We start from the raw sequence: 22442 nt of genomic DNA, 5'->3' as shown, positions 1-22442 counted from the left end.
CAGAAATCAGACAGCGAGAAATATTTGAACATACATACAGTACCTTATAGGCCTTCAAAGTAGCCCCCCTCTGATACAATGCACCGTTGACAACGTTCGTAGAACTGTTGGAAACTTCTGGAGAAGTCCTCTTTTCATACTGCTTTCAGTTCCCTCGTCACAGCAGCTTGGACATGTGAAATGTTGGGAAATCTGTGTTCTTTAAGTGCAGATTTCAGTTTTGGAAAAAGAAATAAATCTGGTGGGTCCAGATCTGGAGAATATGGAGGGTGGGACGACTCAATAACCTCAGTAATGAATTCATGTGGAATATGTAATTCTTCCGCCATCATTCAGACGGACAAACGCCAATCCCCCATCAATAGCTCATGAACTCTGTCGACATTTGCCGCCGTTCTGCTCATCAACCGTCTGCCAGGCCGAGGGTCATCTTCGATGGTTTGCCGCCCTTCACAGAAACGCTTAAACCACTCATACACTGTCTTTCGAGTTGCATCTTCATCTTCGTACACAACTGTGAGCATTTCGTGGGTTTCCAATGCTGGTTGTATGTTCAAATATTTCTCGCTGTCCGATTTCACCGAACTTTCCGGTCGCACCTTGTAGAATTGTAGACTTGGAAGGGACCCAGGGGGCCATCTAGTTCAACCCCCTGCATTGCGGGAATCTCAGCTAAAGCATCCATGACAAATGGCCATCCAAGCTCTGCTTAAAAACCTCCAAGGAAGGAGAGTCCACAACCTCCCGAGGGAGACTGTTCCACTGTTGAACAGCTCTTACTGTCAGAAAGATTTTCCATATGCTTAGTTGGATTCTCCTTTATTGTAACTTGAAGCCATTGGTTCGAGTCCTCCCCTCCAGAGCAGGAGAAAACAAGCTTGTTCCCTCTTCCATGTGACAGCCCTTGAGATATTTGAAGATGGCTATCATATCTCCTCTCTCAGTCTCTTCTTTTCCAGGCCAAACTGCGGGAGGCAGTGAATGATAGGCGTGCCTGGCGTGCTCTGGTCCATGGGGTCACGAAGAGTCGGACACGACTGAACAACTGAACATCATATCTCCTCTCTCAGTCTCTTCTTTTCCAGGCTAAACATACCCTGCTCCTTCAACCTTCCCCCCCTAAGTCTTTGTTTCTGGACCCTTGATCATCCTGGTTGCCCTCCTCTGCACACGTTCCAGCATGTCAAGACCCTTGGCTTCCAGACAAATGATGTGAAAAAAGAGCATGCATGAATCCACTTCAAACTCCTTTCTAAAGGCCTTAATGATGCAGATCAAAAAAATTCCCTAGAGGAGAAGGAGCCATAAAGGCAGGCAGCCTTCAGCAGGGTGGACCCTAACAGAGCATTGCGACTCTAGCATTTGCCCAAGGAGGCCAAGCGCTGACACCCAACTTGGTCAAAAACATTTCAGAATAGCTTCAAACTATTCCAGCGATGTGTGAGAGAAGCATGTTTCTTGGCTACAGTGATGCCATGGGCATTAGTGGGCAGAGATGTCTTTCCCATAGGACTTATTGGTGCATTGTGCCAGTGTGCCAGCCTCTTAGGGGTGCCCCAGCGAGTGGGGGAGCTGCGCGGCTTTGCCCTTTCCCTGTGCGGCCTCCCCTTTCCCTGCACGCCCGCCAGCTGCGCCCCGACATCCATATGGCTGGCGGGCACGCAGCTTCCCTCCCAAGCCTTTGCGGGGATTGCTCTCCTGCAGTGGCATGGGGGAGAGTTGCGCCCCACCCCATGGCTGGCAGAGTGCAGCTTCGTCCCCCCATCCGTGGTAATTTGGGGGCGCTGGGCAGATATTTGTACCCCAGTGCCGCATCTGCTAAAGACACAAATTCTAAGACTCCATTGTCAGAAAACGATTCCTTTTTTACCTATTTCTGCCTGACCTCAGAAGATGGGGTACGTTGGTGGCCAGGTGAAGTGGCAAACCCGTGTCTCGGCTGTGGAACCCTTTCCTCCAACATTACATCAAGGATTCATTGATTTTCAGTCTGTAGCAGCGTTCATCTAACACCCCGTAGTGTGAAATGGCGTACCCCAGATGAAAGCTTGCCATCCCATCAGCTGTTGGTGAGATCTTCTTGTCAACACACACCTCAGCAAGTTCATTATTAGGATATAGATTTATACCACTCTATCAGTGAGTGGTTTCACTGTCTCCTGCTAGTTTGGTGTTGGCTGTGTGTGTGTGTGTGTTTTGCAGCACCTTTTTAGTAGAACAGATGAAGTAATTGGTGATAGCCGTGTGATGATTGAGGTGGAGATATTGGAGCGACTGGGTGGATGGAGCATTTGTGTGTATTGACAGATGTGTGAGAGGTGTAAGAAAAGAATGGGATGAGGGATAGTTGATTAAAATAGAGACATACTATTCAACAATAGTAATACTAATATTAATTTTTATTTATACTGGGTTGTCCCCGCCACTCTGGGCAGCTTCCAACACATATAAAACATAATAAAACTATATAGGGCTGCCTTCCTATGTCTTCTAAAGGTTGTACAGTGACTTATATCCTTGGCTCGGGGGTCACCTTGTTGTTGTTGTTGTTGTTCAGTCGTGTCCGACTCTTCGTGACCCCATGGACCAGAGCACGCCAGGCACGCCTATCCTTCACTGCCTCTCGCAGTTTGGCCAAACTCATGTTAGTAGCTTCGAGAACACTGTCCAACCATCTCATCCTCTGTCGTCCCCTTCTCCTTGTGCCCTCCATCTTCCCCAACATCAGGGTCTTTTCTAGGGAGTCTGCTCTTCTCATGAGGTGGCCAAAGTACTGGAGCCTCAACTTCAGGATCTGTCCTTCCAGTGAGCACTCAGGGCTGATTTCCTTAAGGATGGATAGGTTTGATCTTCTTGCAGTCCATGGGACTCTCAAGAGTCTCCTCCAGCACCATAATTCAAAAGCATCAATTCTTCGGCGATCAGTCTTCTTTATGGTCCAGCTCTCACTTCCATACATTACTACTGGGAAAACCATAGCTTTAACCAGGAGTAGATGTGAGACAGAAACTGGGTGTGAAGTGTTCACGTTAATGGGGGTGAGTGCTGCATATTGTGTGTTAGTAATTAAGTTTCTATATGTATGTATGTATGAAATAAATTTAAAAATGAGAATGAACAAGGAAAAATCCTAAAGAAGAAGAAATGGCTGCCTTCTCTTGGGGCATAAACATCTACTTGCAACGTGATACAGTTAAGTACCTTTAAAGTTTTGAAAATAATTGCATTAAAAAGCAACTGCTGGAGCAAACATTTATTTTATTGATTTGTTTGCCACATTTTGTGTCTCAAGGAGCTCAAAGCAGCGCGTATTGTTTGAGAGAACAGCCGCTGGTTTTAAACTTGCTCTATTTTTGTATTTCTGCTTCGTTTGATTAAAAACACTTCAGTCTTCTGAAATATGTCAGCCTTCTGAAGGTGAGGATATGGTGGAATACAAACGGGAGGGGAGGAGAAATAAATAGCTTTAAAACGCAGCTGGAAAGGTGAACGGTGCTATATGAAAACAGCAATTCATATGCCTCATTAATGGCTAAGAACTTTTGTTTCTCCTCTTTACCATTTTGTAGCCATCCTCCCACTTTTCAGCCAAAGCAAAACTTGAAATTTAGGGGAACTGATAAAGCTTAAATTGGCCTTGGTTCCTAACTGAGTCGAATGCCATTGTGTTGCATTATATTAGCATGTGCTGGTGCCTTGTTATGAAAACTATTGAAGTGCTTTGAGTAATAGCAGGCATGCTGAGACTTGTCCGTTTTCTTTGGTACTGCCGCTAGTTACTCTATATATTCACCCTGTTCGCAGGTTCCAATTTACACACTACTGCCCGAGGGGATTCGGGTAGACATTTCTAGTTTCACTATACAGTTGTCGTACCTTGGATCCCGAACACCTTGGGAGTCGAACGTTTTGGCTCCCGAATGATCGAAAACCGGAAGTGAGTGTTCAGGTTTTTGAACGTTCTTTCGGAAGCTGAACGTCCGATGGGGAAAGCCAATCAGAAGCCGTGCTTTGGAATTCGAACGGACTTCCGGAACGGATTCTGTTCCAGTTCCGAGGTACGACTGTATATTGATTTCCCCAGCAATGGCGATCAAAAGCAGAACAAAAGAACACTTTGGAAGAACAGATCGGTGTGAGGAAAGAAAGATTTGGACTGGGAATACGCTGGGGGGAAGACTGGTGGGAGATCAAGATGGGAAGAGGGAGGATGGTGAGGAGGGGGGTAGGGTAAAGCAATTTATGAGATTTATCGGGATGGCTTACCAAGGTACTCTTACGTCAGAGGGAAACAAGCGACTTGGAGAAGGGAAGAAATATTTAGGCTTTTTATGATAACGTTTTGATTATAATACTATTAAGGTAGGAATTAGAAGTAATAACAGCAATAGTTCTACTAAGTTAAGAGAAAAAAGGATATAAAAAGTTAAGATTTGAAATATGATTTTATGTGATAATAATAAGTTGAATGATATAAGTTGTATAAGATGTTTATTTGAAGATTAAGAAGTATGGTGAATGATTGTTAAACTAGTTACAAAAGTTACTAAAGTAGATTAGAAATTGAATGCAGAAGAGAGAACGGGGGAAGTCCCCCTAAATAAGATTCGAAATAAGAATTTAATTAGTAGATTCCTGTGTTTCTGTGTTGTTGAGGTATGTATAAGTTTTTATTTTATTGTTATTAGTATTGTTTATTGTATTTGTTTTATATGTTGATTGAATGTCTTTATTTGTTGTTTTCTTTTTATTTGTTATTCTTTATGTGGAAACACCAATAAATTTTTGAGGAAAAAACAAAACAAAAGCAGAACAAAAGAACATGAGGAAACAGACCAAAGGCCCATCCAGTCCGGCATCTTGTTTTCACAATGGCCAACCAGATGCCTATAGGAACCCCACAAAGAGGAGGACTTGAGCATAACAATGTTCTCCCCACTTGTGTTCCCTGGGGTGTAAATCTGGGCAGCATTTATGGAGGTCCTGGGCTGCCCAAAGGACAAAACCCCGCTCCAGGCCTTGCCGATGTGGTCCAAAGGAAAGCAGAGCAGTACGTTTGGCACCATCTTGGCTGCAGGTGTTGCCGGTAGGAGGCGTCCAAGGCGCCAGCCAAGAAATTCCACACTGGATTTGTGTAGGGTTTACCGGTACTCCAGGGATAGGCAACCTAAGGCCCGTGGGCCGGATGCGGCCCAATCGTCTTCTCAATCTGGCCCGCGGATGGTCCGGGAATCACTCCTTAGCTTTTTCTTCTCCCAGAGATATCCCACAAGGCAGTGGAGGTTATACCAGAAACAGTTAAATGGGGCCAGGATGAATTGTGGTTTGAAGGAAGGGTGGACTTTTCAAAAAGACTTTTTAGGACTCTGCTACTCTCCTAATAATAACAACAACAACAACAACAACAACAACAACAACAACAACAACAACAAAACATCCATGTGCCTGATCAGATGGAACAATGGTTAACTCAGGGCCAGATTTAGGTTTGATGAGGCCCTAAGCTACTGAAGGTAATGGGGCCCTTTATATGTCCAGCTGTCCTTTGTCAACAACAAATTATCGCTGTTCTTTGTGTTCAATATATGCTATATGGTAATTTATGGACCTAATAGGTATCGAAAGCCATTTGCACATAACAAAGAAGAGCCTACACAACACAAAACATGGTGGCTGTATGTAGGTTTTTTTTTGTCTTATATTTTGGAAACGTACATCCAGTATTTTTCCCTCTTTAAATTTTTTGGGGGCCCCCAAGAGAGTGGGGCCCTAAGCTATATATAGCTTGTTTAGCTTATACGTAAATCCGACACTGGGTTAACTCCACCTTCCTTTCCTGCCATCTCTGACAGCAGCGTGATTTGCAAAAGCCTGCGAACATCCCTGCTGGATTCTAATTGTTCGTGGCAGTCGGCGCACGATTTCATGTTTGGTCACAGCAAGTACCCTTTCTCTCCTTTAATCTTTGATGGATGTCGTGCTTGGATACACTGATGTGGCTCGTACCACAGGCAGTGATTCCAGGGGTGTCTTTTGCCTCCGTTCTTCAGGCATGGAGTCCTTATTGGGTCAGACAGTACTGAGTAAAGGATTTCCTTCCCAGCTATGTGAAACAGGGAATTCTGTTGGGTGTAGACCATAATGGCCAGTGATTTTTTTCTGGGGGTACGCATATCCCTAAACATTTTGTGAATCTATGTTTGGCCTCACTGAGGGGCAGTATTTCAATATGAGTAGGAAAATCAGAGTACAGTGGTACCTCAGGTTACATACGCTTCAGGTTACATACGCTTCAGGTTACAGACTCCGCTAGCCCAGAAATAACGCTTCAGGTTAAGAAATTTGCTTCAGAATAAGAACAGAAATTGAGCGGCAGCGGGAGGCCCCATTAGCTAAAGTGGTGCTTCAGGTTAAGAAGAGTTTCAGGTTAAGAACGGACCTCCGGAACGAATTAAGTTCTTAACCTGAGGTACCACTGTACCCCTAAACATTTCTTTTAAAAGAAAAAAAGCACTGATAATGGCTAGTTTAATCTGTCCGTAGGCCAGATACTTCTAACACCACCAGCTTCCTTAAGTGCACATATGGTTTGAATTCTCAATGGTTTGAATTCTCATTTAGAAGTCTTGTTGAAGCAAATTTATGTATGTAAGTAAATCCACGTTCCGGGCTTGAGTCGGTTTAATGCTCTCTTCTCAGAATTGTTGCACTTTGCTTGGGAATTAAGGACCTCTAACGAAGATATCTGAAAGCACCTCACCGAATTACAATTCCCAGGGTGGTTTGGGGGTAAAGAATGGCAATTAAATGGTGTGTGTGAGTGTGTGTGTGTGTGTGTGTGTGTATAGGCATAGACGATATCGAAATGCCCACATATGTGATCTATTAGATGTGCATTTTTACCCTAATTCTTTTTTTAAATGTATAATTAGAAATAACCTACTAATTCCTGGTTACAATTGGGCTGTGCTCTCTTACCTGTTTGCGTCCATACGCCAAGATGGCTCGCACCAGATCATGGAGGGTTTGAAGCTCTATGTGTAGTGTCTGGCTTTTGCTTCTAAGTCTTCGCCGCGTCTTCCTGATTCCTTTCAGTTTCCTCGATGGTTTGGCTAGATCTTCTGAATAGAGAAGTAACGCGCCGGTTCTCGTGCTGTAGGTTTTAGGAAGACACAGTCCACAGTCTCCCACCATGTCATGATAGTTGTGAAAATCGGTTTCAAGGCATTGCCAGTTCAAATAATCCTAACATGTAAAAAATAAAAAAAATAAAGTATTATTAATTTATATATTGCTTAATGGCAAAACAGGCCTCTAAGCGCTTTTACAAAGCATAAAAACCAGTTACACAAACATTTAAACGTAAACACCCATAATTAAACGAAAGGCAACCCCCGATCTGTGCGGAGGTTGCGTTCCGGTTCATTGCGCACTCTCACATGCAAGTGAAATCCCCCCCCTTCCGCCCCACCCCTGCCCTTTTAGTGACGTCTTTTATGACATTTCCGGGTTCAGCGCTGAATAAAGGTAAAGGTAAAGGGACCCCTGACCATCAGGTCCGGTCGTGTCCGACTCTGGGGTTGCGGCGCTCATCTCGCTCTATAGGCCGAGGGAGCCGGCGTTTGTCCGCAGACAGCTTCCAGGTCATGTGGCCAGCATGACAAAGCCGCTTCTGGTGAACCAGAGCAGCACACGGAAACGCCGTTTACCTTCCCGCCGGAGCGGTCCCTATTTATCTACTTGCACTTTGACGTGGTTTCGAACTGCTAGGTGGGCAGGAGCTGGGACTGAGCAATGGGAGCTCACCCCGTGGCAGGGATTCGAACCGCCGACCTTCTGATCGGCTAGCCTTAGGTTCTGTGGTTTAACCCACAGCGCCACCTGGGTCCCTCAGCGCTGAATACATGTGCACAATTGTGCACATATCGATTGTGCCTAAAATGGCGGTTGCCTGTACGCAATAGAATAATCCCATTAAAAACATTATAATATAAACATGGCCATTAAGAAGGGAAACGCAACGAGGTTTCCTACTTCTGCACATGCAGCTGGCATGTTCACTTCTCACTGCTCACTTCTCATCCACTACACTTCCCCCTGCTACTTTTTGAAGCCTAGTACACATGGCATAGGGACACGGGTGGCGCTGTGGTCTAAACCACTGAGCCTAGGGTTTGCTGTTCAGAAGGTCGGCGGTTTGAATCCCTGCGACGGGTTGAGCTCCCATTGCTCGGTCCCAGCTCCTGTCAACCTACCAGTTCGAAAGCACGCCAAAGTGCAAGTAGATTAATAGGTACCGCTCCGGCGGGAAGGTAAACGCCGTTTCCGTGCGCTGCTCTGGTTTGCCAGAAGCGGCTTAGTCATGCTGGCCACATAACCTGGAAAAACTGTCTGCGGACAAACGCCGGCTCCCTCGGCCACTAAAACAAGATGAGCGGTGCAACCCCAGAGTCGTTCGCGACTGGACTTAACTGTCAGGGGTCCTTTACCTTTACCTTTTACACAGGGCATTAGCCACAGTCCACTGGTATCCTGTAGCTTGAGAAATAATGTCCTCCTGTGTGGGAATATGTTTTGAAAGGTGCTTTTGCACCTGTTTGTTTGGGTTTACTTTAGGTGTCCTTCCGCCTTAGGTAGGAAGGACAAAAGATCCAGCAGGGAGTTTCACTGCATGGATCCCTCCGCGCTGTTAGCAGAGTGCACCAATTAAGTTTCATTAAATGTCAGTTAAAAGTTTCCCGCCCAAAAGCTAGCACAGTAACAAGGTTGTGATTGGTTATTGTAATGGTTATGACGTTGTTTGAGTATTCAATAAATAGCCTCCGCTCCCTGTTGCGAGTGTGGAGAACACGCGAGACAAGCTAGAGAGAACATCGGTGCGTGGCAAGCTAAGAGAGAAACCAAAACCAAAACCAGCCGCACAGAGCAGTTGAGAGCTTCTTCACCAGACTGCAGTCTTCTTGTGTTTATTTCATTTTATTTAAAAACGTTCATTTGGCCGTCTAAGTTTTGGCCGCTATTTAGTTTAGTTTAACTTCTTCTCCGAAGACCTCCGGAATCTTTGGAACCTACAGACCTCTGCAGAAAAACCTTCAGAACTCGAGGCAACCTTTAGAACTCACAGCAAACCTTCAGATCATAGCCAGCGAACCTTCTCACGACGTAGTGGGAGCAGGTTTCTCCAGGATTACTCATCGTCCCATCTGCTGGCTATCCCCACACTCCTGTTTGTTGTGCTTACCCTCTTACAATAGTCATGGTGTCCCTGAGGACCCTTTGCGTTACGTATTTTCTGGTTCTTCTCAAACTAAAGCAATTCTGTTTCATTAATACAGTAGCAGAATTATGTGGGTGACCGTGTGGAGAAAGTGTATAATGTGCTCCTTGAGCTGGACTTCTTTTAAACTTTCTACAACTCAGAGCATGTCATCTTGCTTCTAAATACAGTCATACCTTGGAAGTCGAACGGAATCCGTTCCGGAAGTCCGTTAGACTTCGAAAACGTTTGAAAACCAAATCGCGGCTTCTGATTGGCTGCAGGAACTTCCTTCAGCCAATCAGAAGCCGCAGGAGCCCTGTCGGATGTTCGGGTTCCAAAAGAACCACTTCCGGGTTTGCAGCGTTCGGGAGCCAAAACGTCCAAGTTCCAGGGTGTTCGGGATCCAAGGTACGACTGTATTTGAGATGAGGAGGGAACAGCAGCAGCCTTGTTCTCCGTTACGAAGCACCATAAAATACTAGTACCTTTCACAACCCTCCTTATTACGTTATGGGGGCTTTACAGGGCAGCAGGACTGACCTCGTGTGAAGCACAAACACGGTATGCAAATCATAGAAGCCTCCAGAACATACTTCAGAAAAAAAGTACCTGCAACATTTGTCACAACCGAATCCATCGAATTTTGCACACAGAGACTTGAGTGCGAAAAGAAAAGGTATTCCACATCAGCTCTGCAAAATGATTCCACGACACAAAATGGTTTCCCCAGTCTTTGTATTCTTACAGATTTCCCCCTTCACAAAAGGTTTCTCCAGTAATTGTATTACAGGGCCCTGTGTCACAATGTCGGCAGCTGCTGCCTGATAATAATAATAATAAACCCCACATGGTTAAAGAGAATTGATCTCTGTCATGTTTCTGAATATTTTTAGACTGAGATGGTTCCCCATGCAAACTATCTGAATAAGGTGCAATGTATTTGAGGAGCCTGAAAAGAAAACATTCAATGTATTGAGGAGCCTGAAAAGAAAACCATACCATAATATATTCAGGTACTTGGACGAATGCCACATGTGACTGACAGCTAGCCTTACAACCAATTAACTACATGAAGGAATTGGAAAGAGCCAGTGTGGTGTAGTGGTTAAGAGCAGTAGACTCGTAATCTGGGGAACCAGGTTCGTGTCTCCACTCCTCCACATGCAGCTGCTGGGTGACCTTGGGCTAGTCACACTTCTCTGAAGTCTCTCAGCCCCACTCACCTCACAGAGTGTTTGTTGTGGGGGAGGAAGGGGAAGGAGAACGTTAGCCGCTTTGAGACTCCTTCGGGTAGTGAAAAGCGGGATATCAAATCCAAAACTCTTCTGACTTCCAGCAATTAAGCTGCTCTGTCACACACACACAAACCACACTGAATTAATCGTTGCAAGTGGATTCATGTGACGGGCTCAGCAGCCTCTGGGAGCAGCTGGAAGTCAGCGGAGGCGAGGCCTTTCCTGTGGCTTCCGCATGATGAAGCGGTCATGAGATCAAGGCCTCAGAAACACGGGTTATACTGTATTTCAGCCTCGACAGGGAACTACTGTAATCCTCCAGCATCAACCGACATGGACTGTAGAGAAAGTCTTGGGGCGGAACCATGTGATGAGTTGCCACTAAAGTAGCCTTGCTCCCTTGACAAAGAGGGCAGTCTCTCTCTGAAGAGCAGCCTGGTCCAAGTCCAATTTAAAGATAAAAAGGGGCCTTGAAGTTGCCCACCAACACTTAGCAAGCTAAGCGGCCACAGCGGCGAAATGTATTGTATTTCTATTTGAAGCAGAGTACAGTGGGCGCTCGGGTTGCGAACGTGATCCGATTTAGCACTTTTGTGCACGCACGAGCGCTGAAACCCAAAAGTAACCCGTTCCGGTACTCCTGGGTTCGGCGCAGTGCGCAACCCGAAAATGCGCAACCCAAAGCATCTGTAACCCGAGGTAGGACTGTAATTATCTTTACATTTGCATCTGCGCATATATATATAACTCAGCACATGCAAATGGCATGCAAAATTACGGCTCTTTTTTGGGTGACGCATCTCTGCGTTCTGGGCAATGTGAATGCACTAAAGGCTTTCACTTCCGAGGAAGAAGAAGAAGAAGAAGAGTTTGGATTTGATATCCCGCTTTTCACTACCCGAAGGAGTCTCAAAGCGGCTAACATTCTCCTTTCCCTTCCTCCCCCACAACAAACACTCTGTGAGGTGAGTGGGGCTGAGAGACTTCAGAGAAGTGTGACTAGCCCAAGGTCACCCAGCAGCTGCATGTGGGGAAGAGCGGAGACACGAACCCGGTTCCCCAGATTACGAGTCTACCGCTCTTAACCACTACACCACACTGGCTCTCAGGACATCCTTGACAGCGAGCGTTTTACAAAGTTGCCCTTTTGACATTTGGAATCCATCCAAGTCATCTCTTCCGAGGCAGCAGGGGTCTAGTGTGGGTGGTGCCGGGGGCGTGGCCCCGGGTGCACAATTTTTGAGTGGGCGCAAACCAAGCACCCCCCCAGGCACCCCCAGTGTGGTTCAGCGCTTCTCTCTGCTCTCCAAGGGCCATGTTGGCCGGCCGGGCTTCCCCCCTGCCTGGGTGGGCAGGCAGTTCAGCAGAGTCCCACTTTGGAGTGGGGTCAACAGTGTTGGCTGGGCTGGCGCCTCCCTCCTGCCCAGTGCCCGCCCGCCCCGAGCGCCAACAACTCACACTACGCCACTGTGTGATGCAGTGTTATTGTCGCCACCCGTCGCTCGAGACCCTAGGATAAAGGTGAGCCCTTCGCCCCAAGAAAGATGCCCGTTGTTGCTGAATGTGATGTTTAGAATGTAATCCCCCTATCAATGATGTGTCTCAGCTGAGAGGATATGCCAGGATTTATTGTAGGAGGAATCTAAACAGCTGGCTTCTAGATTTCAACACTCAGGTAAGAGTCACGGGGGAAGGCCTCCCGGCAAAACTTGCCTCCAGAATTTGATTTCATTCGCCTGTTTTTGCTGTACAAGAGGCTGCAAAACATTTGCGAATGTTGTTAGGTCCATGGCAGTTGTCCTCTTTCGCTCCTGCAGGCTGATCAGCTTTTTCCTCTCTGGGGGGGCATTAGACTGGCAATCACTACTCTACCAAGCTACCTATCCTGAATACATATTCCTTTAGTTTTTTTATCCACCTTTAAAATACTAGTATAACTCAATGTCTATTTCTCTAACCAGAAAAGAGTCCAGTTAGTCAGGGCCGTCTTAAGCATATGCAGCACCGAGGTGCAAAGATCCGCCCGGCGGGCCCCCCCACCAGTTGCCCTGAGTTGTCGACCATTTTTTAGGGGGGGACCCCAAAGTTGTTGACCTTTTTTTAAGGGTGGGCCAGCGAGGTGCGCACAGCGGAGCTGGCCTGGCCAGCCGCCTCAGCATCAGCAAAGGACCCCAAGGTTCTGGTGGCGGCGGCAGCAGAGCAAGGCGGGGCCAGGCGCCTGGGGGTGGTGGGAAAACATAGCACAGCGCAACAACAATCAAGCCTGAGGCTCGTGTGAGCAGTGTGCACTGGGCGGGCCTCTCGGCAGCCCGCCAATCACGGCCAGCTGCCTCAGCACCTCGCTCACCCACAGCAGAGCTATGGCGCTCCGATGGACTCTGCTTGGCTCTGCAGCGGCTGTCGGCTCTTCCCAATCCCCGGACTCCAAATCTTGGCCCCGGACTCTCAGCCTGGCGCCCCTGAGAGCCCAGCGCCCCTAGCGCCTATGGGTAAGACGGCCCTGCAGTTAATATAGCGCTATATTATTCAGCCAAAGACCCTTCTATGTCTACTCACCAAGAATTTCAATACAATTCCAGAACTGGTATGTTTGCACTTACATTAACTTCATTTCTCCTGCATTGAACTGCACAACTAAGAGGCATCAGTAAGATGAGGAGTCTTCAGTCTAGAATTATTTTCGGTAAACCGTATTCCTGCTTGGGACTCCTACCCTACATCTTGAAGCAGACAATTTGCACAATATTTATCTTAGCTGCCGCAAATTGTGTACACATGGGGGAGGATTCGCAGGCAAAACATCTCTTTTAATACTGGTTAAGGAGGGCAGATAGAAAATAACTGCGCCACGACTTCAGCATTAGCAGCTGAGTGCCTACATCGCAACCTGGGGACAAGGACTCACCTCTGGATTGAAATGCACCTCCAGCTTCTCCTCCTTCTTTCGGACCACCTGCCCAGTACCACGACTTAATACAGACAGGTGCGACATTTTAGAAACGGGTGCGCACGTGTACAACTTCAACAGCCGTTCCCTTTGCTCCTATCCATTTTAGGAGATCCTCATCTAAGCAGAACGCTAGGCAACACTGTTTAAGCTTGGCTCATTTTAATGGCATGCATTTACTCCGTAAACTTTCTCTGCATCCAGGTACGGATAACATTCACAGAAAAGCCCGCTTGAACCTGAGCCCTCTTGCCGTTTTCACTTTTCTGGGTGTGACTTTTCCGACTGCCTGTCCTGTGGCCGTTTCTTCCGTTCTGGTTGGTCCAAGGATTTGTGAAACGCCACCATGATCCCGATGGCTGGCGCTCTGAGGTTGTTTCTGCGTTGCTATGGCAGCAAAAGGAAATTAAGTTGTTGAAAGCAGCAAGAGGGAAGGTCAGGGAAGGGAGAGAAAGAAAGCCAGAGAGCAGATTTCGAAAGGATCAGACTCAGATTTCGAGGGCGGGTTTCCCTGCAAATGTCCCCCCCCCCCCAGTTATGAGAGTAACATTATCCTTCACAGAACTTCTTTCATTGTCTCCCTGCCTCCCCCCGCCCTCAATTTTAAAACTGCAGTGTTTTTCCCTGTTAAGAAGAAAATGGAGCAGTATACTGCATGATCTGTAGCTGATAATCATTTGGAGAAGGGGTTCATTCTGCACCTGAAGATCTGTCTAACTCCACTTTTTAAGTTGTGCAAAATGCTTTGCCTCAGGTTTGTTTGTGATTCATCTGAACTGAAATCTCTTGATACAGTGGTACCTCGCAAGACGAATGCCTCGCGCAATGAAAAACTCGCTAGACGAAAGGGTTTTGCGGTGACTCACAAGATGAATTTTTCTATGGCCGTGCTTCGCAAGACGAAAATTTCAATGCATTCCTATGGGAATTAAATTTCAATGCATTCCTATGGGAAACCGTGCTTCGCAAGACGAAATTTTCACAATACGAAACGACTCGTGGAACGAATTAATTTCGTCTTGCGAGGCACCACTGTATTCCTGTTCGTGATAAAATGCTCCTCCATTCCACCTTGATAGCTGGAGCCTTTGTAATACTCCTCAATCAGCATTTGCCACAGGTAGTAGTACCTCTGGTGGTGGTGGTGGTGGCCACCTCATGCTGCTTCTGGGATAGTTTGTCCATCCTGCACTCAGCTCTCACCTGTGGCTCTTGAAGCTGTCGGCATGCGAGAGCAGCCACACCCCAGGAACAGCTTCAACTGGCTGGCTAAACCAGGTGAGGGTAGCTGAATGGGTCTCAACCCATCAGTGAGTTGGGGACTTCCCTTGCACTGGCAGATGTGACCAAGAGTGGGTCCTGTGGTCAAGAAGGAGGTTTCTGCATGAGCTATAGAAGGAAATGGGGAGCAGATGGGCTTGTCAACCTGGGAAAGGAGCTCATCTAGATGGAAAACTCTGATCCTAAACCTCGGTTTCCTTGAGGGCTATCTTCAGGAGAAGAAAATGCTAAGGCGTAAACTCTAAGTCTACACCAATCCGGAATGGGAGAGCACCTTGTGTGCCTCCTTGAGAGCCAGTGTGGTGTAGTGGTTAAGAGGGGTAGACTCGTAATCTGGGGAACCGGGTTCGCGTCCCCGCTCCTCCACATGCAGCTGCTGGGTGACCTTGGGCTACTCACACTTCTTTGAAGTCTCTCAGCCCCACTCACCTCACAGAGTGTTTGTTGTGGGGGAGGAAGGGAAAGGAGAATGTTAGCCGCTTTGAGACTCCTTCGGGTAGTGAAAAGCGGGATATCAAATCCAAACTCTTCTTCTTCTTCTTCCTTCCGGCAACTGTTGCGGCCAAGCTGGTGCCAAACATATTGCTCTGCTTTCCTTTTACCCACATCAGTGAGGCCAAGAATCTGGTTGTCTGGGCAGCCCAGGACCTCCATACACACTGCCCAGGCTTGTGCCCCAGGGGGGTCACTCTGGTGCTGCTATTGCAGCAATTTGACTTCGCCTCTGGAGCCACATTGTCTCTCGAGACATAGGTATACCAACAGGATATCAACAGGGAGCATGTGGCGCTGTCGTCTAAACCACCGAGCCTCTTGGGCTTGCCGATCAGAAGGTCGGCGGTTCGAATCCCCGCAACAGGGTGAGCTCCCATTGCTCTGTCCCAGCTTCTGCCAACCTAGCAGTTCAAAAGCACGCCAGTGCAAGTAGATAAATAGGTATTGTTGCGGCGGGAAGATAAACGGCGTTTCTGTGCGCTCTGGTTTCCATCATAGTGTTCCGTTGCGCCAGAAGCGGTTTAGTCATGCTGGCCACATGACCCGGAAAGGTGTCTGCGGACAAACGCTGGCTCCCATGGCTTGAAACAAGATGAGTGCTGCAACCCAATAGTCGTCTTTGACTGGACTGAACCATCCAGTGGTTACCTTATACCAACAGACTAACTTCAAACAAACTAACTTTCATTTGTGGACCAAAAACAGGTTGGGAGCAATTGCAGGGGGAAATCAGTAGCTTGGGGGTGTGTGTGTTAAGCTGAGGCTGTGTAAACGAGCAATATACTTATTTATATGTTGGCTTATTAAGCTAAAACCACCCAAATGAGGTATTTCTTTTAGGATACTAACAGCTGAGACTACGGATTTGGAAATCAACGGAACCTCAAAATATAACTAAAATGAACTACACACATTAGCAAAATAAAAAATGTTGTTTTCAGTTTATACAGTTTGTATGTCTCTAATATTCTTTTTCATTCCCCCCAGAAGAAACTGTGTTGAAAATCCTCATTTTAGGGCAGGAATAGATCCTTTCCTCCTGGGTTTGCTTCTAACGCTAAGTTGTCCTGAGAATTCAATTTGAAGAGGCAGGGGGAGCGAGCATCATCTCTCTTGAGGAGGGGGGGCGATGAGTGTTCAGCTTATACTATACGGGTGTATTCGCTCCAGAAACCGGTAAAGTCTGTCAAGTGCGCTTGAGCATCAATCTTCTGAAAGTGCCCCCCTGCTGCCACATACAAAGTTATACAGCAGGCTACTTTCTGCTAGATTTTGTAAGAGTGCCTTTCACACAACATGTCCTCGGAGTGCTTTTCAAAATACAAACAGCAATAGAAAAATGTACAAAACAAATAAGCGTTCAAACATACGATCTGCTTTCCCAAACAGACCGAAAGAAGCTCTTCAAAGCCCAGGCGTTAGGAAAGGATTAGAAATCCCAAGTTTGATGCACTCAAAACGGGGCGGGGGAAGGATATGGAGCTACACTTATAGGCAAAGGCTGGAGAGTCACAAAGTGGTCCTAGATCAGCAGAATATGGCCTTGTTGTTTTGTTGTTTAGTCGTTTAGTCGTTTAGTCGTGTCCGACTCTTTGTGACCCCATGGACCAGAGCACACAAGGCTCCCGCAGTTTGGTCAAACTCATGTTGGTAGCTTTGAGAACACTGTCCAACCTTCTCATCCTCTGTCGTCCCCTTCTCCTTGTGCCCTCCATCTTTCCCAACATCAGGGTCTTTTCCAGACAGTCTTCTCTTCTCATGAGGTGGCCAAAGTATTGGAGCCTCAGCTTCAGGATCTGTCCTTCCAGTGATCACTCAGGGCTGATTTCCTTAAGAATGGATAGGTTTGATCTTCTTGTAGTCCATGGGACTCTCAAGAGTCTCCCCCAGCACCATAATTCAAAAGCATCAATTCTTCGGCGATCAGTCTTCTTTATGGTCCAGCTCTCACTTCCATACATCACTACTGGGAAAACCATAGCTTTAACTATACGGACCTTTGTCGGCAAGGTGATGTCTCTGCTTTTTAAGATGCTGTCTAGGTTTGTCATTGCTTTTCTCCCAAGAAGCAGGCCTCTTTTAATATCATGACTGCTGTCACCATCAGCAGTGATCATGGATCCCAAGAAAGTAAAATTTCTTGGCCTTACCAAGGGACAATTTTGCAGTATTCATATACACTAAACACATTTACTCTTCTCACACTTCTCTGAACCACACACGTGGCTTTCTCCACTCTCCTCACAAAGCTACAATTCCCAGAGCGGTTTAACAACCAGTCCTTCTTCCCAGGGAATTCTGGAAATTGCAGCTCTGTGAGGGGAGTAGAGGTATCCCAGCAAATCTCAGCACCCGGAACAAACTACAATCCTCAGGATTATTGGGGGGAAAGCCACCCATGGCTGTTTAAAGTGGAATGATTCCACTACAAATGTAGCCTCGTGCCAACTGGAGTCAAGTGGCTGCTGAGCATAAACAGGGCCGGTGGTGTCTGCTGCCAGTTGGAAGTGGTAGGGCAGAAGGAAGGGAGGCCAACAGCAGGGGGAGCTAGAGCCAATGGCAGTCAGACCCAACTAATTCCAGTTTCCTCCCCCATCATTCTCTCTGCAAGATTGGGGGCCCATCCATATGGATGAGCCCTATTGTAGCTAAACCCATGATTTTTTTTCTGTTTGGTTTTGTCCGTGGGTAACCCACACACCGCAGGGACGCGGGTGTTGCTGTGGTCTAAACCACTGAGCCTAGGGCTTGCCGATTGGAAGGTCGGCGGTTCGAATCCCCGCGACGGGGTGAGCTCCCGTTGCTTGGTCCCAGCTCCTGCCCACCTAGCAGTTCGAAAGCATGTAAAAGTGCAAGTGGATAAATAGGTACCGCTCTGGCGGGAAGGTAAACGGCATTTCTGTGCGCTGCTCTGGTTCGCCAGAAGCGGCTTAGTCATGCTGGCCACATGACCCGGAAGCTGTCTGCGGACAAACCCCGGCTCTCTCGGCCTATAGAGTGAGATGAGCGCGCCACTCCAGAGTCATCCGCGACTGGACCTAATGGCCAGGGGTACCTTTACCTTTTAATCCACACACCTGCCAGCTTCTTTGCGGGTCTCAGTGAGTCTTCCTTCCAGACGCTGGCCAGACTCAAGAGCTGCTTAGCTTCAGTAAGTTTTGTGGATCGTGTGCAACTCTGTCTTCTCTGTCACATTCCAGGGAGCCAACGGAATCTCTGAAGCAAGGTTTGGAGGCTGTCATGGGCTGGATGTGGGCTAGCAAGCTGAGACTGAACGCAAATGAGACAGAGAAGCTAGTGCTGATAACACCAAGGTTTAAGGTTCGACCCCCATATGGGAAATCTGCATATTCCTGCATTGCAGGGGGGTAGGTTAAATGATTCTCAGGAACCCTTCCAGCTCCACAGTTCTATGATGCTAGCTAGGGATGATAGGACTTGTAGTCCAACAACAGCTGGAGACTAATAATAATAATAATAATAATAATAATAATAATAATAATAATTGATTTGTACCCCACCCATCTGGCCGGGTTTCCCCAGCCACTCTGGGCAGCTTCCAACACAGATTAAAAATACAATAAAACATCAAACATTTAAAACTTCCCTAAACAGGGCTGCCTTCAGATGTCTTCTAAACGTCAGATAGTTGTTTATCTCTTTGACATCTGATGGGAGTGCGTTCCACAAGTTTGAGAAACACTCCCTTTTTTTGGCATATAATTTTTATTATTTTTACACTAAACTACTACAATACTACATTTAAACAAACATTTTCGTACATTTTCCATTTGGCTTACAAGCCATGACTTCCCTCAATCCCTTCACATGGCTTTCTGAATTATAACTTAACATTATATTTCTTTAATCAACCATTGCTTACATTATCAAAAAAGAAAATTCCTTCTTACTTTTACTATCATACTTACAATAATAGTTCTACACATTAACTACAAAACTTCTTGAAGTCCTATTAGCGTATTCAATTGTAAATTGTCTTTTAAATAGTTCGTAAACTTTAACCAGTCTTTGATGAATTTCTGGTCCCGCTGCTCCCGGATTCTTCCCGTCAATTTGTCCATTTCTGCATATTCAGTCAATTTCACTGTCCATTCTTCTTTCGTCCGTAATTCTTCTTGTTTCCATTTTTGTGCTAGAAGAATTCTAGCTGCAGCCACTGCGTACTGGAAAAGTCTGATATCCTTCTTTTCAATGTCAGTACCTACTTGAGAAACACTCCCTAATCCAATCTTACTACTGACTCTCACTACCTTTTCAGTGATTCTCTCTTTTCAGCAATACATTATTCATTTGGCTTGTTTGTATTTTTATTATCTGGCCCTTTCTGGTCACAAAGCAGCATAGCAAACTGATAAACACAAATGAAGAAAATGAAGGGTCTGCCCCAATGATCCCCCATCACTGTAGTTTGCATTGATTGATTGATTGATTGATTGATTTGCAGATTAGCTGCTTCACACAACCCAAAGTTGCAGAAGAGGTGTGCAATAAAATAAGTTAAAGTACAAAAGATTACAAACTCACCAAACAGAAGGCAATGAAATCTGCAAATGTATAATTATTATTACAGTTTGAATTCAGCCTCCCTGCCAAACATAGTTGTGCAAGATGAAACTTAATTCCAAACAAGGCTTTAGGCGTGCTTTATATGCAGGTATTAATCCTTTCCTGACTTCTTGCTAAAAGAGGCTCACCTAATGCATTTTTTTTTAAAAAATTGCATTTCAACTGAGCGTATTCGGCAGCTAGGATGTTCGCTTTCGGCAGCAGCTGCAAAATTACCTTGGGCATGTCTGTCACCGTGCGCTACTTATATAAATAGCAAAGGTCATACAGTCCGTGCAGCCACAAAATAAATATTGCAGACCCACCACCACATTCCACCTCTGAACTCTCACACTCGGCGCCTTAAGACACTGCTGTGTAAATTGCTTCTCTTTCAACAGTTCCATTCTTTCAAGTGAATCTTAGCTCCGGCGAAAGTTGCTGAGTTGATATCCTCGGAGATGATGGCTCCGGCTCCGTACACAAATTAGTTTTTTTAGCAAAATGCATCCGCAGCACAGCGCTACCAGCCGAAATGTCTGAACTGCATTTATCGAGTTGCGGGGGGGGGGCGTGGAAGGAGAGAGGCAAGAGAGTCGCTTTGCTCACGTCAAAGGACTTCTTCTGAGGCTGTCAGCGTGGAAGCCAATTAGCGCCAGTTATGGCAGTGTGGTGTTTTCGTGACAAACAAACAAACAAACAAATGTTGTGGGCATAGGACGACTTATATTTCATTCCCACTTGCCAGGTTAAGCAGGTATCGGGCAGATTTTAAACAACTGTAAGTTGCGCCAACGGGTGAGATAACTGAGGAAGGCTCTTCCTGAATCCCACCCACATTATCCGACGCTACAACTGGTAAAAGGAAGGAAGGAAGGAAGGAAGGAAGGAAGGAAGGAAGGAAGGAAGGGCCTTCATGGTGGTAGAAGCCAGACTCTGGAATTCTCTCCCCCAGGCAATGCGAGACAAAAGATGCGCATGGCCTAGATTAGAACCAAATTTTCATAAATATCCTATGAACTGAAGGCTGACTCCACACCAGTTTTTTTTTTTTTTAAACTGCCATGGCTTGTACCATGAAGGGTTTCTGAGAGCTCTGATCTTCTGAGGAGAGACCTACCGCAGAAATACCAACCCCAGGATCATTTCAGGACTGCCACTGCCAGACATGGTCGCATGAGATAATTCAAGTCTTCTGGTAAAAGCTGTTTCACACACTTTTGTGAAAATTGGGCTCTGCTCGGGAACATAAGGAGAGCCTTGCTGGGTCAGACAAGAGGCCTCTCTTGTTCCACATCCTGTTCCCCACAGTGGCCCAACCTTTGGGAGGTCCTCAAGCCGGGGGAGGCTGGGGAGGCAGGAGTGAATTTTACCAGATTTAAATATGGCTCCAGCTATGTGGCACATTATCTGGAGGAATCAATCCTAGCAACAGTTACCCCTTGCCCTAGTCACACCCAGGCTGTGCTGTATGCTGGGCTTCCATTAAACACAGTCGTCTCTCAGCCTAACCTGAGGATAGAATGGGGTGGTGAAAAACCATGTACGCTTTCCTGAGCTCCTTGGAGGAAAGGTGGGATATAGATAACTAAATAGATGACACGCAGGTGAGTGATTCTTCCAGTGCAAAAAGCAACCTTGGGTGATGTACGTGTTCAATCAGGTTAAGGGAAGATTTAACCATTTGTCCCCCGCTCTACCTGACATGCTCCTCATCCTGCTTGTACCCTCTCCACTCTCCAGAACAGCGAATTCGATTTTTAAAAATGTGCATTTAATGCAATAAGACATTTCACATCATGTGTCCTTTGGCCCTTGGATTTGAGCTCAGTGAAAGGTAAATTTGTACATGTGCTGCTGAAAGCATTGGGTATACAGTCGTACCTCGGAAGTCGAGTGAAATCCGTTCCGGAAGTCCGTTCGACTTCCAAAACGTTCGGAAACCAAGGCACGGCTTCCAATTGGCTGCAGGAAGTTGGATGTTTGGGTTCCAAAGAACGTTCAAAAACTGGAACGCTCACTTCTGGGTTTGTGGCATTCAAGAGCCAAAACATTTGAGTTGCAAGGCTTTCGACTTCCAAGGTACGACTGCATTTAGCCGTTATCTTCCTTCCTTTTGTGAACTGATTTAAAGGGAGGCAATAAAAAGTCTTACAAGCTCTATGAACAGCAACAAGAGCCCTTGAAATACATCTTTCCCTGCAGATCCTGTGTGGCGAGAATAGAGCAAGGATCATAAAACATTCTGAACAGCAAATTGTTGCTATATAAATGATGAACAATAATACTTTTTGTGCGTAATGTCATAGACGGTAGATAAAATATTGCTGCTTCAGGTTGTGTGGCTAAATATGATCATGTTTTAAGTCTGCGTCCTCAGAGGCAAATTACTCATTATTGAGCAGGCATGTTTACAATTTGTGGCTTTATCCATGTTACTCAGAGGCTACAGTACCTTACGAAGCATATATTGGGGGAAAGGATTCCACAAGAGGCAATCAAAAAAGCTCTGTTCCCGTCCTTAATTTTTTTTAATTACATCAATTATGAATACGATAATGCTCCTTTTAAGCATTTTGAATACTAAATTAGTACCATGTGTACATACGATTAGAAAAGTGTCGTCAGGAGCGGGGTGGGAAAGTCAATTTACAAGTTG

This window comes from Lacerta agilis, chromosome 1, assembly GCF_009819535.1.
Source record: "Lacerta agilis isolate rLacAgi1 chromosome 1, rLacAgi1.pri, whole genome shotgun sequence".
In the NCBI taxonomy this organism is placed as follows: Eukaryota; Metazoa; Chordata; class Lepidosauria; order Squamata; family Lacertidae; genus Lacerta; species Lacerta agilis.
Note: the sequence above shows the minus strand (reverse complement) of the source record.